The sequence below is a fragment of the Barbus barbus genome (genome assembly GCF_936440315.1).
Source record: "Barbus barbus genome assembly, chromosome: 28".
Taxonomy (NCBI): Eukaryota; Metazoa; Chordata; class Actinopteri; order Cypriniformes; family Cyprinidae; genus Barbus; species Barbus barbus.
In genome coordinates this window covers 26,068,188-26,089,359 of record NC_136756.1, presented here as the reverse complement: position 1 = coordinate 26,089,359, position 21,172 = coordinate 26,068,188, and the positions used below count along the sequence as shown (strand labels likewise).

General features: G+C 35.9%; 1 protein-coding gene across 2 annotated transcripts in view; it reads left to right on the top strand.

The window, feature by feature from the left end:
• Positions 1-21,172, top strand: part of LOC306848596 (coiled-coil domain-containing protein 120-like) — a 50,331-nt gene that overhangs the window by 9,746 nt on the left and 19,413 nt on the right. The window contains exon 1 of one of the 2 annotated variants that reach the window (XM_079383238.1): positions 11,529-11,813. The exons of the other annotated variant lie outside the window; for it this stretch is intronic. The gene's annotated coding sequence lies outside the window, so the exon portion shown is untranslated. Of the gene's footprint in view, positions 1-11,528; positions 11,814-21,172 lie in introns of those variants that run through there. 2 annotated transcript variants of the gene reach the window in all.

The following is a 21,172-nucleotide window of genomic DNA, read 5'->3' as shown; positions in this document are numbered from 1 at the left end:
TGGCAAAACATATGTGTTGAAACGGCAAATAATAAAATGTGACATTCTGTAGTTTTGTCTCATATTCATCTTCTAATTATATTTGTAAATGTCTTGACTCCACAGCCAACAGAGCAATTTTGACTTTACTGTTCCAATACTTATGGAGGGCACTGTATATATATATATATAAATGCTGTCAAGTCAAACGATTGCATCCAAATCGCATCCAAAATAAAAGTTTTTGTTTACATCATATATGTATGTGTACTGTTTGTTTATTATTTATATATAAATACACACACATTCAGTATATATTTTGAAAATATTTACATGTATATACATTTATATATTTATATTATTATATTTTATATAAATATATTTAATATATAAACAACATATTTTTCTTAAATATTTGTATGCATGTGTTTGTATTTATATATACATGATAAATATACACAGTACACCTTCATATATTATGTAAACAGAAACTTTTATTTTGGATGCGATTAATCGCGATTCATTGTTTGACATGTATGTGTGTGTAGATGTGTGTGTGTATATATATATATATATATATAGATATAATGCAAATTTAATGTCTAATTGATTGAGTAATGCACACTAGCATGCATGTAATGTGTGGGTCAAAATGGTTTGTGTTCCTTCTAAATTCATGTATTTTGCTCCTAAAGGACAATAAGAGTCCCTCCAAAGTAATGCTTTGACTGATGGGCGTATTGGAAACAAACTGACTCCTGCAGCTCTCCTGAAAGCCTCATGGGATAGAAAGAAGGGCAGTGTTCAAAGAAATCACCCGAGTGAGGCAAATTGAGGAGACAGTTTGGAAGGCAGTGTGGCCAATGGCTACGACAGCTCAGGGGAATTTAAAGTGACCTGTCCGAACTCTAAAAGCGAGTAACTTTGTGGACAGGCATCCTCAAATGTGGGTTCATTGTTAGAACATGCTTCCCGAGTAGATTCGCTTTGCAAGGTTGGCGTTTTTGCATGGTTTCACCGTATGAGTGCCTCGTTGCGTGAATTTGACCCCACCGGTTCAGTGCAGACATCTGGATGAGAGTCAGTCACCCAAACATGATGGTGACGGCCTAGATCCGCCCTCCCTGTGCCAGCACCTCAGGGGTGAAAGGTTATTGGCTGCGCAGTCAGAGCTGCCAGCCTGCGATATGCCACTATTTTTAGTAGGGGATTTTTCGTGTTGTTGCCATGCAGCGGTTAGACTCCCATTCGCTCTCAGCTCAATGTGTTGCTCCTGCTCATTGTGCAGTTTAGCATCACGGCACTGTGATGTCGAACTGTGACGGATCTCTAAGCTTCACTCGAGCAGAAAAATGTAGGTCATATTATAAAGCAAACACCTAGAGAGGCAGACAGAGAGACTGGCTACAAGGCATTAAAACCTACTCCAGCATGCACATTTTAAAGATGTTTCCTAACTTGCCGTTGGCTGCCTCATGGAGGAGCGAACCAGTGAACGAGCAGGAGGGTGGGTGTGACTGTAGCGGGGCAAGAAAACCTCACAAATGTGGTGCAGTGGTGTCAAGGACAGGCTGCCTGCTGGAGAAGGAATGAGCGCAGTTATAAAGCACTCAGAAAATGGAAAGTGTAAAACAAAAGCAAACAGAGCGCAGGAAATGTCCCTGGGCCTCCAGATACAAAGAGATGCAGTTATGTCTTCATCACGTGCTCTGACTTACACAATCCTGTCCTTGAGTCCTCGGTTTGTGTTCGAAAGGTTGGACGAATATTCTTCAGGGTGACCTAAGCTGAACCTAATATTGCACACATGAACATTTCAGTGCTGAATACTTGTGCAATTTACATATCATATATGTAGTGCAAGTGTATATATATATATATATATGCAATTATTATTTGTGTTATTATTATTATTATTTAAATATATTTCTATTTAATATAAATTCTATATTATATACAATGTTACCTTACTGGAACTCTACATTATTGCCCATATTGAGCATTTCAATGCTGAATACTTGGGCAGTTTACATATCCCACACACCCACACACACACACACACACTCACACACACACACATATATATATATATATATATATATATATATATATATATATGAATTAATTTGTCATCATATTTTAAGTTAAGTTTGATGGAGGAAAACAAGCAATTCCTACAAATAATAGAAAGATGATCCATTTACATGAAAATATTATATATATGTGTTTAATTTTTATATTAATTTTTTTTTTTTTTTAATTCATCTAATTTTTTATTTAAATTTAGTTATTTTTAACAGATTCTACACCCAACTATTAACTAAACTCACTGACAGTTTGCTCTCCAGCTTAATATTTTCCATATCTGCACATCAAATGTTTTTTCTCAAAGCAATGGTTTGTTTTGTTAGTGGGGCTCATCTTTGCGGGTAGATAATATTTTCATGTAAACGGATTATCCATTTTTATGTTATTGTGAATATCTGTTATGAATTGCTCTTGTTTTCCTGCATATAAATCATACTTACCTTAAATAATGATGACAAATTAATTAAGTTCTTTTCTCTTGCTGCAGCGTGTTGCTGTAAAAGATTAATTATATGCAATTAATTTCTCTTGGCACATGTTGTGTAGACTGTGGAGATTTGTTGTTGCTGTGTGAATTAGTGTTAGAGTGAAGCCAGGTGGTGATCTATTTTTAAAACGCCCTTCTGACCTGTGTTCTGGTTTTAGGATTGTTCACACCTCTATGAAGTGCTGCAGGCAGGTTGTTGTAATGCTGCTCCTTGCCAGAGAGGGCATGCTTGCACTTGCATTTGCAAACAAACACATTTGACTTGATTGGGCACTCTGGACATTTTTCACTCAGGTGCATCAAAACAATAAATAAGATTTCACATACATATTTTAGACTATACCGCAAATATTAGGGGTGGAAATGAGCAGCAACTTGATAATATTATATTATATTTGGGTCATAATATCCTAACATTGTTTAAAAAATAATTCAAAATTATCATATATTGCAGTCGTTTTTACTCATTTGTTTCATGTTCATCAGCTCTGGAGTACAGTAAAAACTCACTTTTTAGTGAGAGAATATTCTGAAAATATTATAATATTAATAACCCTATAGTGATATGGTATTTTATAATGATGCAATTTTATAATATACATATTTTTTGTATGTATATTTATGCAAATTATATATAATTTCTTTTCCTCCATTTTCTATGCTGTGACCTACCTAGAGCTTTTTACTGCACTGCAGCACTCTTTGGCTGTAGTTTATTGTGTCTGTATTTCAGGAGGGTGCTTATATACTGTAATCTGTCCATTCTCGGCAGGCATGATATTCCATGGATCCATCACAGTGTAAAAAGCTTTACACTCCATTATCAAAATCTGTCCTGCCTTGTGTTTTGGACACCCTCTAGTGATGAAGCATCACAGACAACCTGGCAATATTGCTTACTGTGATTTTTTTAATTCAAATCATTCAATTACATAAACCATTCTGTTTTAGACTCATTGATGTCAAACCACAAATCCAATGCTCGTTTAATGCTTGTAGGTATCATATATTAATGCATTTCCTCTAATATTATACCACAAAACAAGCCTTTAATTGGATTTGTTGTTACTTTACCTTGCTGCCTTTGGTTTTGTTGGCTGATATCTTTGTTATTCTTATAATCATCAGTGCTGTTGATATGAAGCCATATGACCTGCATTCCCCCGCTGCTGCCCAGAGAGGTTTTCTGAAGACTGTGGGAACAACACGTCTTGACAAGTTAAAAGAGCAGTGAAGTATTTGGGTTATTTTTCAGTGGTTATCTCAGCCTCCCTCATGAGCCGCAGCTGTTCAGCTTCTCTGAAGCACACAAACACAAGCAGACTGGGATTAAAGCAGGTGCGTTTGGCCATTTCATCTCATCAAAGTATAACCATAAGCATAAGAGACATATAACATTACTAACATCTCTCTCTGCTAACAGAGGCGACTCATGAAAGCCAGATGCTATTGAAACACCCCCTGATTACCATTTTGAAGCCTGGTGCTGGTTGAATCCAAGCATTAGGCACAAGTACTGTAACTATTAAGATAACAATAACAATAACTACTAGCCTCCATGCCAAAGCAAAGCATCTGTTTGTTGCAAGTGTGTACTCCAGTAATGTTGCCTGTTGCTTTAAATGCTCAAGATATTGTAAATACTGTCATTAATTACTCACCCTCATGTCGTTCCAAACCCATAAGACCTTTGTTCAACTTCGTGAACACAAATTAAAATAGTTTTGATGAAATCCGAGAGCTCTCTGACCCTCCATAGACAGCAAGGGTACTACCACGATCAAGGCACAGAAACGTACTAAGGACATTGTTAAAATGGGCCATGGGACATCAGTGGTTCAACCATAATTTTATAATGCCATGAGAATACTTTGTGTGTGCAAAAAAACTAAAATAATGACTTTATTCAACAATTCTTCTCCAGCGAGTTACCATCTTCCACCATTATGGAGAGTACTACGATGCGCGTGCTTTCCTCTGCATGTAAACAAGGTGCAACGCATTTATGTTTTACGTCAGAAGCTTTGTCAAATTACGGTTTAACCAATTTCCTTACTGCATTTCTGTACCTTGACCGTGGTAGTACCCTTGCTGTCTATGGAAGGTCATAGAGCTCTTGGATTTCATCAAAAATATCTAGGCTAAATTTGTGTTTGCTGATTGGACATTGTCACGTTAGTGAAATTTTCCGTGCAAAAATAAGTCTCTCACTGTCAATGGCGTAGAGATACATGAAGCACAGTTCACACCAGAGGTTGCGTTAGACTTTAATTTTGGCCATCATTTAGCTGCAGACACCTCAGATCAAGCGATTCGCTTTACTAATATTCGCCTGTGCGTAATCAAAGGCATAGCAAAAGACTTTTATTTTTGTTCTGGAGATGATCGCGCGCTCTGCTGCCTCACTGGAGCACACTCGCCACCAACTGGACATGCCTAGGAGTTACAGTTATAAATTACAATAGATCACCCTTAGTGTAATCTGCCAAAGTGACGGATGGCCTTCAGATTTTTCCGCCACTGCTAAAAAAAATTCCATCAATGACAGAGAATTTCCGGTTAACGCGACCTCTGGTTCACACAGAAATCACTTTCAAATCTGATTTCTATTTGTCTGCAGGGCAAATTCATTTGACCAACTTGGTCTTTGTCAACTTTTTCCCCTGACGTTAACTTGCGCGTTCCTGTTGGAATGCCTGGATTTTACCAGTGCTCTTTTGATTTGTGCGACCCTGCCAGATTGTGCTACCTCCCATTAAAACAGTAGGCAGCTGCAGTACAGTTATTTGTATTACAGTAATTTTGTGTTATTCGTAGTTGTGGCTAGAAGGGATACAGTTATGGCCGGAAACCAACAATAAATAAATTGTTCTACCTAGTAGATTGTGTTTTATTAACGACTACACCTACCCCAACCCTAAACCTACGCCTTACAGTAATGCACATACAGTAATTGTTGTTCACCGTGAGAAAATGTATGCAATATTGATGTGCGCGTGCGCAGTAAGCACTGGTAGGACAATCTGATGGATAGGATCAAATGTCAGGACACCGACAGAATTTCGCATATGACTGCACCTTTATAGTTGTGATGTGGACTCTGATATTCTTTTGAATTCAGAACGCTTTTTAAAACATTACCTTTATCGTTGTAGTTGGCCTTAATACTGTGTGATGATGATGTGTTATGTAGTCTGGAGATGTGAGCTTGATAAGTTGGCACTGCAGCAGCGGGTGGTGGAGGAGGAGGGTGAGCGGAGGACACGCTGTTTGGATTTTTCTGCTTGGCAACTCGTGCCCCTCCCGTTCAGAATCAAAGCGGAGCGAAGAGGGGAACGCATGCTGTTTGAAGCTCTGCTCGCAAGTCTACGCCGGCTCCTGGCGGGAACGCACGCTCAACCACCGAGAGCCAGAGCGAGAAATTCTTCCAGGGCAGTGGGGCACTGCATGAAATAATAATCAAAACACTTAGATGAAAAATAGTCTGTGGCTGAGACTGCTGTGGTGCTGACAGAAGCTTTAATCAGAGGAAATTAATATATGCAAACAGTCTCACTGTGGACACAGACTAAAGTTTCTATTGTGCTAGAGCAGAAATTGTCTGTAGCAGTGGTTCTCAACTAGTTTGGCTTATGACCTAGATTTTGGGAAGTTGTGATTTTGACAAGATTGTGTCGGTCCAACAATATTCAAAATTAATATTCATAAACTGAATAGGAAAATTAACTTACAGCCATCTCTTTCTAAATTCTCATGAACCAATAATATGCAAAGTACTAGTTTTAGAGTAACTTGAATAGTTTGAGTGGTAGTTTAATAAGCATAATACTAAATAATTTTAATTATTAATGCTTATATGTTGTTTAGTTGCAATTTTTGTAATTTTATATTTTATAATTAATTATACATTATGCTGTATGTATATATTCCTTTCTTACATTTTATATTTTTATAATTAATTATAAAATATAATTATACGTTTATATTTTTATGCTGTATATTTGTAGAATTATTTGCATTTATATACTAATTTGCATTCTATATACACACAATTCATATATTTTTATATGTTGTTATTTTATATTATTAGCCATTTATATTATTAAATATTTGTATAATTATTTGCATTTATATAATAATTTGCATTTTATATGCATTTATATATTTATATGATGTATTTTTCCTTGCTGTCTGTTATATATCAGAACGGATACTATACTGTGGACACTCATACTTGTCATTTATGGGCTTGGATGAATGTATGTATATGTTTTGTCGCAGGACAGGCAGTTCATCAAGTGATTCATGACTTTAAGAGGAAGTAGAGGAAGTGTTGCCCAGGGATGTTCACATGACTGTATGCTTGTCTGTCATCCTGTGTGGAGTGGCGTCCTGTTGAGGGCATGTACATCTGCAACACCACACTCTCTGAAACTCTTTTCTCTCATAGAATAGATAGACAACAGACTTTTCACTCTGTCGTTGTGTATAGACACAACACACAGTATAGGGAAGAAGTTCACAGATTTAATAGATCTGTATTGATCTGGTATAATGCAGAGTTCCTTGTGCAGGATGTGTACAGAATTGTAAAAATGAGTGGGTTTTGCATTTATGTCATCTGTGGAAATAATGCTAAGGAGTTGCAGGTGGTTGCCAGGGTGTTGCTATGCATTTTTATCCACCAGGGGGCAATGTTTCTAAGATTGCTCAGAAATGTAATAATGCTCGTCTCCAGTTTACAGTTAGACTCTCATTATTAGCTTTTTAGTTGATCACTTTTTTTTAGTTGAAAAAATATATATATTATCACCCAGCTCTAATCTGCTAAATGCGACTATAAGGCATGAAGATATCATAAACATTAATATCATGATTGTCTGTAAAGCTGCTTTAAAACTATATTGTGCACTCTTCAGAAAAAAAGGTACAAAAGCTGTTACTTTTATGATATCTTTTCAAAGTGTGCAAATTTGTGCATGTTTATCCCTAGACGGTACATATTAGTACCTTAAAGGTCCATGCTTAGTACATTGTGCAATTTAGCACCGTTTAGTGGCAGCATTTTTACCTTTTTTTCTGAGAGCGTTAAAGTGCTATATAAGTACATTTGACTTGACTTGAAAATTGAGATTGAGAAGATTCCTCAAAAGAAAACATCAAAGATTTTGTACGTCATAAGAAGAGATGAGGGACAGAGAATCTTGCATGAGCTGTGGTGACTGGGACAGCCGAAGGGAGATGTTTGCCATCTGTTTAACAAATCGTGACATAAACGCGCTCCACCCCACTCACAGGTGTTTGTCATTAACCAAGACCACAAATGCTGCCCAAGGGGAGTGACCTTAAACCCAACAGCTGCCCATTCAAGAACCCCAACATAAAACAGAGCAGTGCTCAAAGAAGGATGTCGACTCTGCCACAGATTGATGACTTGGTGTCCATCCATTCACCGAAAGAAATGGACTGAGACGGATTTTCAGTGGGACTCCTTAAGCGTTGGCATGGGATGAAACAAACCATGTTTCAAGGCCTGTGAGCCGAACTGCTTATTATAACATCGAAATCACAAATCGTAATGATGTGTAAAGGACTTTAATTATTCATATACTGCTACACAAAGAACAGACTAAATATAAAGGTGTGTTTTCCTGCTGCATTTTTTAGCAGATTTAAACAAACGCACTCACACCTCCTTGATGTCTGAGTTTTCATAGGAATGCAGGAGATTTACGGAGTCTAAGACAATAGCTCCACAGCAGCCAGGCATCGTAGGAGGGAGATCTTGGGGTAACAGCTGATTCTGACATATTTAATGCTGCTCTTTTAGTTTCACGCCAGTTGACTCACTCCTCTCTCCATCTTTCTTTTCTAAAACCTCTCCAGGAGTAATCCGGGGGAAAAAACCTCAGATCCAAACTCTAAATGCTCCTCTACACTAATCCACAGCTTCGCGCTGGGTTTATCTGTGTGGTCACAGCACAGCAGATAAAAGTCCAGTGATCTACTTAACAAATACTCAATCTATTCTTAAACAGAGGACTTTATTTTAAGAATTTCAATGTGAAAATACATTTAACCCCATTTTAATGTGCTAACACAGATATTGCAGTGTAAACGCTGAGGCTGTGGCTACATTTAGAAAATAAATGCATTACTATTTTATCAGTGGACTCTACTAAATATAACTGCGTAAACATTAACATTGTACTTTTTTCATAAAGCTGCTTTGAGACAATGTGTATTATAAATCACTAGTTTACATTTTGTGACGATATAGACAATCAAGCAGTTGAGATTTGCTAGATACCACTTTAGTGTACTGTATGTATCCAAGTAATCTACTTATAATTTTTCTTTTTTTCAGGATTGGTTAAAAACTATTTCAGAGGATTTTTTTTGGGCAGAAATCTGCTCATATTTTTGATAAAATGCTTTCAAAAGCAAAACGTTTTGAGCTGTCAAGTTATGTAAAGGACATCTTTTTAGAATAAAATAATTGATTTTATTTTTAAATAATTGATTTTATAATTTATACAAATATTTATTATATTATATAAATTATAAAATCAAATAGAAATATTAAATATATTTTTATATAAAAAAAATATATATAAAAATGGAAATTAAAGTTAATAAAAACTTTTAAAAACTATGGACATTAAAAAAACAAATACTAATAAAACAATAAAAATGACAAGAACACACTAAAATACCAACATTTTAACATGAAATGGAAAATATGGAAAAAACAAACAAATTCAAAATAATAATAAAGACTATTATTTTAAATCCTACATCAATGATACTAAAAATAATAATAGATGGGAGTGATTATTAGATGGAAACTGGAATAATCCACCGAGCGCAGGATGACTCATCAATAGTTTTTTGTTATTTTTCCCACCAGACAATATGCAATTTAAATTCATATTTGTTCATAATTAGGAGGAAGCTTACAGAAATGGATTACATATTTCAAGGTGTCCTTGTTACAGTGTAATTCTACATTTAAGTACTGAGTAATATTAATGAACTATATGGTTAGAGTTAGGGTTTGGCTTAGGGTTACTTGCATGTAATTATGCATAATTTATTGTACATTTAACGTGTAACAGGCACACTGTGTTACCAGAGTGTGTACTGTACATGTTACATTAGTTTCAGAATTTCAGGCTGTATATTGTCATGTTGATTGGAGCCTCTGGTAATGGTTAATTGGATAAGCACAAAGCTGGAACCATGACACCGCAGACACCGGTGCGGTATTGTCAGTCTCATTAGGAGGAGACTGTTGTCCCGTCCTGTGGAGTGATTGATGAAGAGGCAGAGGGGTCTGGTCCCAGCAGGGTTTCTCTAAGTCTCTCTCTCCTTCAGCGGGACTCGTTGTGAGAATGTTCTTGCGGAGAATTCCAGGAAGGGCAGGAGATGCACTTTGTTCTGATCTCCAGCTGAACTTCCCTTCATTGAAATCCTCGCTCTCAAATTAAACTGCAGAGCTGATGTAAATCCCAGACGACAGGCTCTCCTCCTGTACAGCGGCTCCGTAAAAGCTCTCGCTAACCATACTGACCATTAGAACCAGAGTCATCTGTAATCCTGCCTCACTTCATGTCTAATTATATGGTGGGAGTCAAGTATAATAAAGTAGCTGGTTAAGATCAAACCATCTAATTAACGGATTAAACCTACTCACACAGCCTTTTATGAAATGTTAATTAATGATCAATGCTAGCAGGGTCTTCCCAAATGCCTAAAAACAAAATATATGGCATTAAAAGTGTTTACTTGTACTCATTTTTGAGTGTGTGGTGATGCTTTGCATTTGTCACTTACTCGTGAAAATCACAGTTCAGGAACATTAACAGCAGACGTGTTGAGCTGTGGCTGTTTCCTCAGTTAGGCTATGTAACAAGGGCCTTTTTAACAAATGGTGCTTATAGTCAATGGACTTTTAACAAAAATAAAAATAAAGAAAACACATATTCACAAAATGATGTTTCTTTTTCTTCAATATATAACATGATTGTGTATTACTTACCCTTTCATTGCCATTTTTCAGTGTAATATGAGCTCTGGGCAGCTTAAAGGATCAAACTGTTGTTTCATGTAGATGACATCCTTTACATGAGAATAGAAATCCTGTTTTAAAGCCAATTGGTTTGCAAATGAAGGCACGGCTCTGTCCCTTAGGGAAACTGAAGGTAGCCGAAACACAGTCTCAGTTTTCAGCACCTAAATTACCATGAGGCTGCTGCTCTACTTTCTTTTAGACATCTCTGAAACCTCAAGAGTCGAGAGTAATTCAAACACATATTCAATGGAAAGCACAACAGCGGTGTTGGAGAAATTTAATAGCATACCGGGTGTGAAAAAGTACTAACAAATATCTATAATTACAGTAATTTTTTTATATGTACTGTTATTTTTATAAAATTTATTTATTATTAAATATAAGTTATTAAATAACAGCAATATGAACTGCTGAATATGCTGTGTTTCAGAAGTTTAATATTTAATCCAAAATAGCATGATTTTTTATAATTATTTATTTTTATTATTATACATTTTAAAAATGACAATTTAATGAGTTAAAAGAAAGTGAATTTAATTATTTTAATGCAATGCATTCAAGCAAAACACCTCTGCTTCCGTGCAGTCGGTCAGAGACGAGAGCTGGAGATGAATTTAAAGAAATAAAAAGAAACTTTAAGTTTATATATGCGCAAATAAATTGACCATAGAGAAAACTTACCTGATAAATATAAATTTTATTATTCAGTTGTTGCGTGGTAACTCTCCTAGAGCGTCCTGTTACGTAACCTTATTAAATATTCATAAATTATGGTAGGATTCCACAATAGTATCCATTCGCCCCGCTAGAGCCCACCTTTCAGCCAATCAGTTCAACGTATCCGGCGGACGTCATGTTACGTAATTAATATTCATAAGGCTTACCCTGCGCGTGTGTTTGGATCGGTCCGCTGGAGTGCGCTGAGTTCAGAGCGAAAAACTGCACTGAAAAATCACCGGGTCTGAATGGCTCAGCATTGGACTACTGCTTTATCATTCAAACTCCACAACTTTTCAGTTTTAACTTCGTCAGCGGAATTATATCATTACTGACAGCTGAGCGACGCAGTTGCCGGTGTTTTACCTGCTCTGATGAGGATCATTTACAGCTGGTGCATGACTGCAGTCAGACTGACTTCCCTTTAAACTCAGCAGATCAGCACTAAACATTTAATGTTACAGCCAGGTAAGATTTCTAGAATGGCACCAAGCCAATTATAGTTTTTTTGGTACTTTGGAAGTATTGTGGTATATAGCCAAGTACCATGGTATTACCACACTACATTTTTTTGTTTGTTTTTTTTTGTATGGGGACAAATCAGTTGGATTTCATGACGTTTTATCAGGACATTATGTCATAATAACAGCTTGGTGTGATCTTTGTTTTTAATAATGTATAATTTTGTGGTGTAGTTAAACACACCTTATGAGAGGAGTGTTATACTGCAGCTGCTTCTCACTTAAATCACATTTTATAGGCCGTAATATAGAGAGATGATCGATATGTTGCAAAGTTTGATGACATGAGCTCGGGATACATCTGTAGAAAACCATTAGGATGCCAAACTGAAAATCCAGCCCTTCAGGGAAGAGGATGTGATAACAGGATTATTATTTAATTTATTAGGCACTCGGGCCCGATGTGTTGTGTCTGTTGGACTGGTTGGACAGCACTAACAAGACCTTCAGGGACTTGGACTTTGCTGACCATTTTGAGCAGCAGCACATGAGCATTTGCTCACCATTCAAGGTGGTGATTTTCACACAGAAAGCCTTTGTGTGGTTTGGTTTTTAGTGAACCTCCTTGAAGGTTTTTCTTTAAACAGAAAAGAATAGATCGGTTAGACTTCCAACTTTTGTAAATATTGATCAGCTGGTGATAGGCTTATCAATAGGCTTATTTGTAGCTGTCTTCTTTTCTATGCAAGCTTATTGATCACTGAGCAGCTGTCATTGCAGTCATATATTGTTTAATCATTTGTGTTTCAGCTGTGGTTTAAGTGATCTAAGCTCGTCTGTCTATATGCCGTCACTCCAGGCAAAATCTGCCAGCAAAGTTTGAGTTGACTTGCCTGCAGCGTCACTTGAAGAAGTTTATTGTTGCTTTGTGCTGAAAGAGATGATTGAAGTGTTTGTAGAGCTACCTAGAAACCAGTTTCTGTCTGTGTCACATCCCCACGCTCAACACACACACACACTCACTCACACACACACACACACACACACTCTGATAACCTCTTGAGACCACGAATAGTCAGTTCATTAAAAACAAGACCTAAACAAAACCTTGATTTAATGCAAGTCTTTATAATCAATCAGGTTAATGAATAGATATAAATTAACTTTTCTCCACTATGTTGGAGCAAGTTTATATTTAATTTCCCATTCACTTCCTCACTTAAGCAAATGTTATTCTGCTGAATCTGTGATGTATCTCTGATGAAGACGTTTCTGTGATTAATCCGACAATGACCCACAAACCCATATTGACCATAAACAGACGATGCCAACACTGGATTACTTTTATTAATTTTTTATTACTAATGTTTGCTAAAGCAAGCATTACGATTACCACTTTTACATTTAGAGATTGTGATTTGAATAAACCCTATGATTTGAATGAGATATATATATATATATATATATATATATATATATATATATATATATATATATATATATATATATATATATATATATAATAACTTAATAATTATATACTATAATTATATAAGAATTTATACATCATTGGTGTATGGTTTGTTAGGACAGGACAATATTTGACAGAGATACAACTATTTGGAATCTGAGGGTGTAAAAAAACTACCTAAATATTGAGAAAATCTCCTTTAAAGTTGTTCAAATGAAGTTCTTAGCAATGCATATTACTAATCAAAAATCAAGTTTTCATATATTTACGGTAATAAATTTACAAAATATCTTCATGGAACATGATCTTTACTTAATATCCTAATGATTTTTGGCATAAAAGAAAAATCTATAATTCTGACCCATACAATGTATTTTTGGCTATTGCTACAAATATACCCCAGAGACTTAAGACTGGTTTTGTGCTCCAGGGTCATATATATATATATACATATACATATACATATATATATATATATATATATATATATATATATATATATATGTATATGTATATATATATATATATATATATATATATATATATATATATGTGTGGTAGTAATATATATGTGTGTGTGTGTATAAACACACACACACACACAAATATATATATATATATATATTATTAGTTTTTATGTAATAAGTTTTTTTTATAAGTAAATAAATAAATCACAAAAAAATCATATCGTAATTACGTGTATGTAGTTGTTGTTGATGCTCAGTTGTGCCTCAGTGGCACTATCATGTTCAGTGTAGCTTGCCATCAGCACGTGTGTATGTGTAAGAAGCAGCTGTGAGAGTCCCACCTCTGTCAGGTTTACGGGTCACTATAATGTGGATGCCAAGACAACAGTGCTGGACTCTTGCTCCATACCTCCCATAATCAGCTGCTCGCTATATTGCCAACAAACATGAAGCTGCTTAAGGGGCGTGAGTCCAGTGACCATATGTGAGACAACTGACTGATCTAATGACATACTGTTGTGGTTCTGCCTGAACTGTGAATCACAGGCTGATTTACCAGTGGATGAGTTCTTCTGCTGTTGTTACTGATGGTGTTTGTGTGTTTGCAAGTGTAGTAGGCCTATGTCATATCATAATATTTCATATTTGATCTTTTTGAGATTGACTTTAGAAATGTTAACACCCCCTTGTGTTATTTACAATGTTTTCCCAATATATATTACATTTTGAGTGATGTAAGGAATAATTGACTTCGGTCCGTATAATGCACACGGTCCGGGCAACTCTCCATAAATCTCATATCGGGACACAAGAAATAATAAAGCTCATTTCATTTGAAATCCATTGTGGTGGTGTATAGAGCCAAAAATGTTAGAATTGTGTCGATGTCCCAATATTTATGGACCTGACTGTATATGTATATATATATATATATATATATATTTATTTTAATTTAGCCAACTGCAAACAGGACAACGCAAGCCTCGAGGAAATCTGAAGAAAGCCTGTTCTCTGCATTTCCAAGAGACTATACCTCCACAGCCTAATGTTGTATTTTACTAGTTATAGCCCTGAATGAATGGCCAGAATGACCCTGATCATATTCAAACCACCCTCTCTCCCTGGAACAGACTTCCTGGAGCATTTATAACCTTTGTAAGGGTCATTTTTAAAACAATATAATTACCTTATTAAATGTTTTTGTCAAATATTTAAAAATAACCAGTTTCATCAGTCAAATACAATACTATAGACTGCATTTAAAATGATTTACACAGGCTGTTTAATGCTGATCATGTACTGTATGTGCATTTACACAAAAACTGCTCAAAAAAATATTTATTATCATTATCACTGTTGAAAAAAGTTGTGCTGCTTAATATTTTTGTGGAAACCATTAGAATGTTTTTCTCTCTTCGATTCATATAAAGATAAAAAACAGCATTTATTTGAAAGCTTTTCTAACATTGTAAATGTCTTTACTTTTTAGAGTATTATTTAAAAAAATAAAATAAAAAAAAATTACTGACCCCAAACATTTGAACCGTAGTAACGCAAAGAACTTAAAGGAAGGAAAGCAAATTAAATTTTATGCAGACACCCGTTACGGGGCTGACGAGACGTGAGACATGCGGATCCATATGCAAAGCTTTATCATGAAACATGGTCATAAAACAGGCAGGGTCAGAGATCGGCAAACAGGTATGGCAAGGACAAGACAGAGCAATCCGTGGAGCAAGCGTGGGTCAACGATCAGCGAACAGTATCCAAAGGGGCAAGGCAGAGAGATAATCCAGAGTCGAGAGCAATAATCCAAACGGGGAGCGAGCAGAGTCCAAATGGCAAGGCAAAGGGGTAAATCCAGGAAACAAAGGCAGGTATCAAAAACACAGGAAAACAGGCTAGGCAAGACTACGACTAGGGCTCCGTAAAGTTGCTATCGCTAAATGAGTGATAAGTGCTAAACAATTACAGGAACAAAACAGAAACACGGAATGGCACGGTAAAGCAGCGCTAGGTGAGCACTAAACGCAGATCAATACTCGGCCCAGAGCAAGAGGAAGTCCCAGGTTAAATAGTGAGTGCGTGATTGTGAAATGAGCATCAGGTGTGTGTGATGAGTGAATGGTGACAGCTGTGATCTGTGCAATGCATTGTGGGAACTGTAGTCCAGTGTGCTGTGTAGTGTGAGAGTCAATGTGGTGAACGGGTGACCTCTGGTGGTGATTGTCCGGAAGAGCATGGACCAGATTCGTGACAACACCAGGAAACAAAGTGTTTAATGTGATCTCATTGTGATGCCACGTGGGGCATTCCCAAAGACGCCTACTTTAGTATACTACATCACTTATTATGTACACAGATTACTGTGCAACATGGAATGCCAGTGCGTGTCAGAACAGTTGATTTCACTCCAAAAAACCCTGAACTTATGATTAAGTAGTAAACGTTTATGATCATAGGTTAAAGATAAAAGCACATTTCAGCTCACATACTGTATTTGCTTGATCATCAATAGGTCATGCAATTACTGAAAGATGAAATGTGCAATTTTTTTTTTTTACAATTAATGACTGTTTTCAAATGGGTTTACTGAAGACTCTATTAGTTGGACCAACAGATAGTCCTGCCCTTAGCTACAAATAGATTACTAATAGTTGTCTCTGCATATTGAGCTGGAATATGAGGTATTTTAACATTGAAAACGTCATAGTTCAGTCATATTCATTGGTATTTCTGTCAGTAGCACTTCCAGACAGGGCGGTTTCCACCTTTGCACCCATTCAACACCTTAATTAAAGCATGATTTCTCTCTGTAGTTTTGTATTTGGCGGGTGGAGTGACTTTTAGCAATGGGGTGTATATGTACAGCACACAAAAGTGCTGACGCCTACAGTCCAACCCAACCCAGAATGATCTCAGTGTGCGCTATTAACCAACTGGCTCTTTGACTCACCGCCATCACAGTCTGAATGTTTCCACGCTCAAATAAAGAGCCTCAGATGCTTATACGGTAGTGCAGAAACTGAACTTGAACTGAAGTTGTCTGAAGTGGAACATTGATCTGAAACGGGATGAGATCACCTTCAAACACACAATTTCACACACATACAAAATCCTTCCCATTGGCTTTGAATATTCAAATGAGGTTCCAATTTGCATCCATGATTCCAGCGGCTTGAATGCGCCCAGTCTCCTCTTTAAAGCCCATGTGTTTCTCTTTGAGGTCTAATCCGCTCATAATTATCTCATGTTTTCAATGCTCTTTCATTTTTCTCCTTCTGGATATATCTGCACTCCTCACTTTGTCTCTGTAATTTTCTTTAAGACACCACTGAATAATGCAAATAAATGTTTTATTTAATATTTTAATGAACCATAGCAAACAATGCTTGCCACTAATAATAGTGCTTTAAAATTTAGTGATTTGATTTAATATGCAAATTTATTAAATCGCTAAACCCAAGTATGGCAAGTAATTCATCTGTTTTGGTTACAAACATGAATGGTGGCCACAATAATTATTTTTCTTAGAAGTCTTATCTTATGATTTTTCTGTAAAAATCCCATATACTGACATTGGAAGTGGGACCTGAGCTGTTGTAGAGACTTGGTGAACCTAGAAACCACCTTAGCAACTGCATAGCAACACACTTAAAACCTTTAAGAATCAGTGTAGTTTTATTATTTATAAAATATTGTAGTTTTTATTATTAATTTGAATGTTTTATTTACATTTTTCTTTTTAATTTTAGTTAAATTTTGTTTGAACTTCATTACATTTGAGATTTTTAATATCATTTTATTATGTGTCATTTTAAAATCACAATGTAGTTGTAATTTTAATTTAATTCATTTTTTTGTTACATTTGTTATTTTTTGTCATTATTATTATTTTTTAAATATTACTTTAAAATATTATTTAAAAAAAGTTTTAAAAAATATTATTTAAATTTAATTTTAGTTTAATTTGAATTAGTAATTGAATCTAAATATGATTATTAAAAAAAAACGTTAGACTTTATTTCTGTTTTCTGTGTCCTACTTGTTGCTGAAGTACTTGTCGTCATTTTTTAACATGCTCTGCTCAACCTGCATTGATTCATTGCTCAAATTTTCACCACTGAGTTCAAAGACTTCAAAGAAAGCTGTACATTTTCTTCAGGCATCAAGAGCCTATAAAAAATGTTGCCGCACACACAGTGTTCTGATTTCGAGCAGCTTCTGCATTCAGAATCACTGTTATGAAAGCCAGACTTAGACTATTAATGGTTGGGATAGATTTCTCAATCCCTGTGTGGTCTTTATATGCTGCAGCAGTGCAGTGCTTACAGTCTTTGCCAGAATCGAGTCTCTGAAGGCCATCGTCTTTGTGCTGTTCTCTAGAATGCTTATTTAATATGATGCTTTGGCTGTGGATCAATATGGAAGAGATTTCAGAGGCAGGGCTTTTGTTGTCGAAGCCTCCTGTGTGGTTCGCTGTAACGTGCCACCCAGCGGTGGATAGATGTTGTAGACACCGTCAGATGAATGTTTGTGCAACATGTGTCTTCCAGATGTACAGGTAGTTGTCCCATCCCCCATAGAACTGTATTTCCTACCCATCATCTGACTTGAAAGAGTTTTATCTGCATAGAGGCCTTTGGATGTGAGATAAAAGCATCACTTATCGTCCGTGGCCTCACAAAAGGACTATGATTAGGTTTTCATGTGGGGGACTTAATTGTCATGGTGCACTTGTAGTTTGTTGTCTTTTACTAGCATGTTGGAAAAACGTGTTCAGCGCTCTGGTGGATTAAATCCAGGAAAGTGAAGCCAGGATTTTCTTGAGGCAACCAGCATGAATCACAGTAAATAGATGTTTGCTAAATCTAAAATTGTGGAATTATTTAATGGTACAATAACTTTTTTTCTCTCCTTTTTTTATTTTTTTTTAGCTTTAATCAAGATAACTTTTCCTCAAAAAGATCACAATGTCTTTGACCACTAAAACTTATTAGGCTTGCTGCTGTTTCTTTAAAATTAATATTTACTGAAAATGTGCTCTCCCTCAGGCTATCCAATAGGTAGATGGTTTGTTTTTTTATCAGAACAGATTTGGAGAAATGTAGCATTGCATCACTTGCTCACCAGTGAATCCTCTGCAGTGAATGGGTGCCGTCAGAATGAGAGTCCAAACAGCTGATAAAAACATCACAATAATCCACAAGTTATCCATATATCTCTAGCCAATTGGTTAATGTCTTGTGAAGTAAAAAGCTGCGTGTTTGTAAAAAAACAAATCCATCAAGATGTTTTTAACTTCAAACCATTGTTTCTCTATTTTTCACTATCCATAATATTGCTTTCTCTAGAGGAAAAAGTCATGTTGTCTGAATCAGGAGAGGAATATGCGTGGATCTAGCACTGCTGACAAGTGAAAACAGTTCAAAACAAATATGTTGTATTGATTTAGATTTTTTTTCACTGGAGGAAGCATTATTATGGATTATAGTGAAGTGATGGTTTAAAGTTAAAATGCCTTGATGCATTTGTTTCTTACGAACATGCAGCTTTTCACTTCACAGGATGTTAACTGATGGACGGGAGTTGTGTGGATTACTTGTGATGTTTTTATCAGTTGTTTGGACTCTCATTCTGACGGCACCCATTCACTGCAGAGGATCCATTGGTGAGCAAGTGATATAATGCTAAATTTCTCCAATTCTGTTCTGATGAAGAAATAAACTCATCTACATCTTGGATAGTCTGAGAGTGAGTAAATTTTCAGCAATTTTTTTTTTTTTAAATGAACTATTCCTTGAATCCATTCATGCTGAATAGAAGTATAATTCTTTCTTTTCTTTTTTTTTTAAATCTTACTGACCCAAAACCCATTTTTGTTGCTTAGTTTCCATTGATGCTCTGGGTGGACTGAGGACATTTGCTGACTTTGCAATGGAAAGAAATCCGTTGCTGCATGTTTAAACTGTGCTGAACGGCAGTATGATGAAGCCAGCATCGTGACCGAACGTGACCTTTGAGCGTGAATGCATCTGGTCGTGATTGTGCTAGGACAATGAGGGCTTTGGCTCTCTTCACACTAAATTTGGACACCATGTTTACCCTCACACCTGTTCTGTGTCCAACAAGCTTCGTTTTTAGTTTCTGTTTATGTCGATAAACATGCAGAGGGACTGAGTGCATCATCTGGAAAGCATTCTGCTCTTAACTACATATTTGTGTGCACATCTCATAAACATCTTTTAAAAAGAGCATACACATACACTATAAATCCTAAATGTGACGAAAGCATCGGACAGAATGATTTAGTGTGGCATAACAGATCCAGAAATTTAATTTGATGCACATGCAAAAACTGTTTAATTACAGCAAATTTAAAGTTACATCTTGAATTTTTCATATTCCATGGAAGTTGATTTCACATATACTACATTACAATTTTTATGTTTTCAAAATGCTCACCAAAGCTGCATTTATTTGATCAAAAATACAGTAAAAATGCAAATATTGTGAAATATTATTTCAGTTTAAAAGAATTTGTATATTTTTTTAAATGTAATTTATTACTGTGACGCAAAGCTGAATTTTCAGCATCATTACTCCAGTCATCAGTGTCACATGATTCTTCAGAAATCATTCTTATATGCTGATTTGCTGCTCAAGAGACATATCTTTTAATTAGCAATGTTGAAAACCATTGTGTTGCTTATTTTTTTCCAGGATTCTTTGATGAATAGAGAATTTATTTGAAATAGAAGTTTTTTGTGTCATCAATGTCTTTACTGTCACTTTTGATCAGTTTAATGCATCCTTGCTGAATTGAAGTATTAGGTTTCACTTTATTTTAAGGTGTCCTTGTTATACATTCAAGTACTGAGTAATATTAACTACATATACTTACTATATGGTTAGGGCTAGGATTAGGGTTTGGCTTACAGTTACTTGCATGTAATTATGCATAGTTTATTGTAATTATAATAGTAAGTACATGTAACGTGTAACAAGGACACCTTAAAATAAAGTGTTACCAAGTATTAAATCGAACGCTTTGAACAGTAGTGTGCGTGGGTTATAAACTGCATTATGAAATCAGCACCCAAGAGAAGTATTGCAATGTGTCTTAGTGCAGATGGTTCTGGATCAGCAGAAAATATTGTCTCAGCACCTCAAAATATCGTCACCTTCTGTAACTCTCCAGTATCTTTATATCATTCCTGGTTTTTCATGTGTGAGCTTTGCTTTAGGTTCAGATTGAGATCGTGAAATGGGGGGGAGCTGGTTCATATGTTGGGGCCATCTGCTGTCTGCAGCCGTCCTGACTCCTCTCAGCCGGAGCTGTTGTTGCTGCCAGTCAGAGGAAATGTGCCCTCCTCCGCCCAGCCTGCTGAGAGGAGACGGAGCAGATTTTTGAGAGTAGTGAGGAAG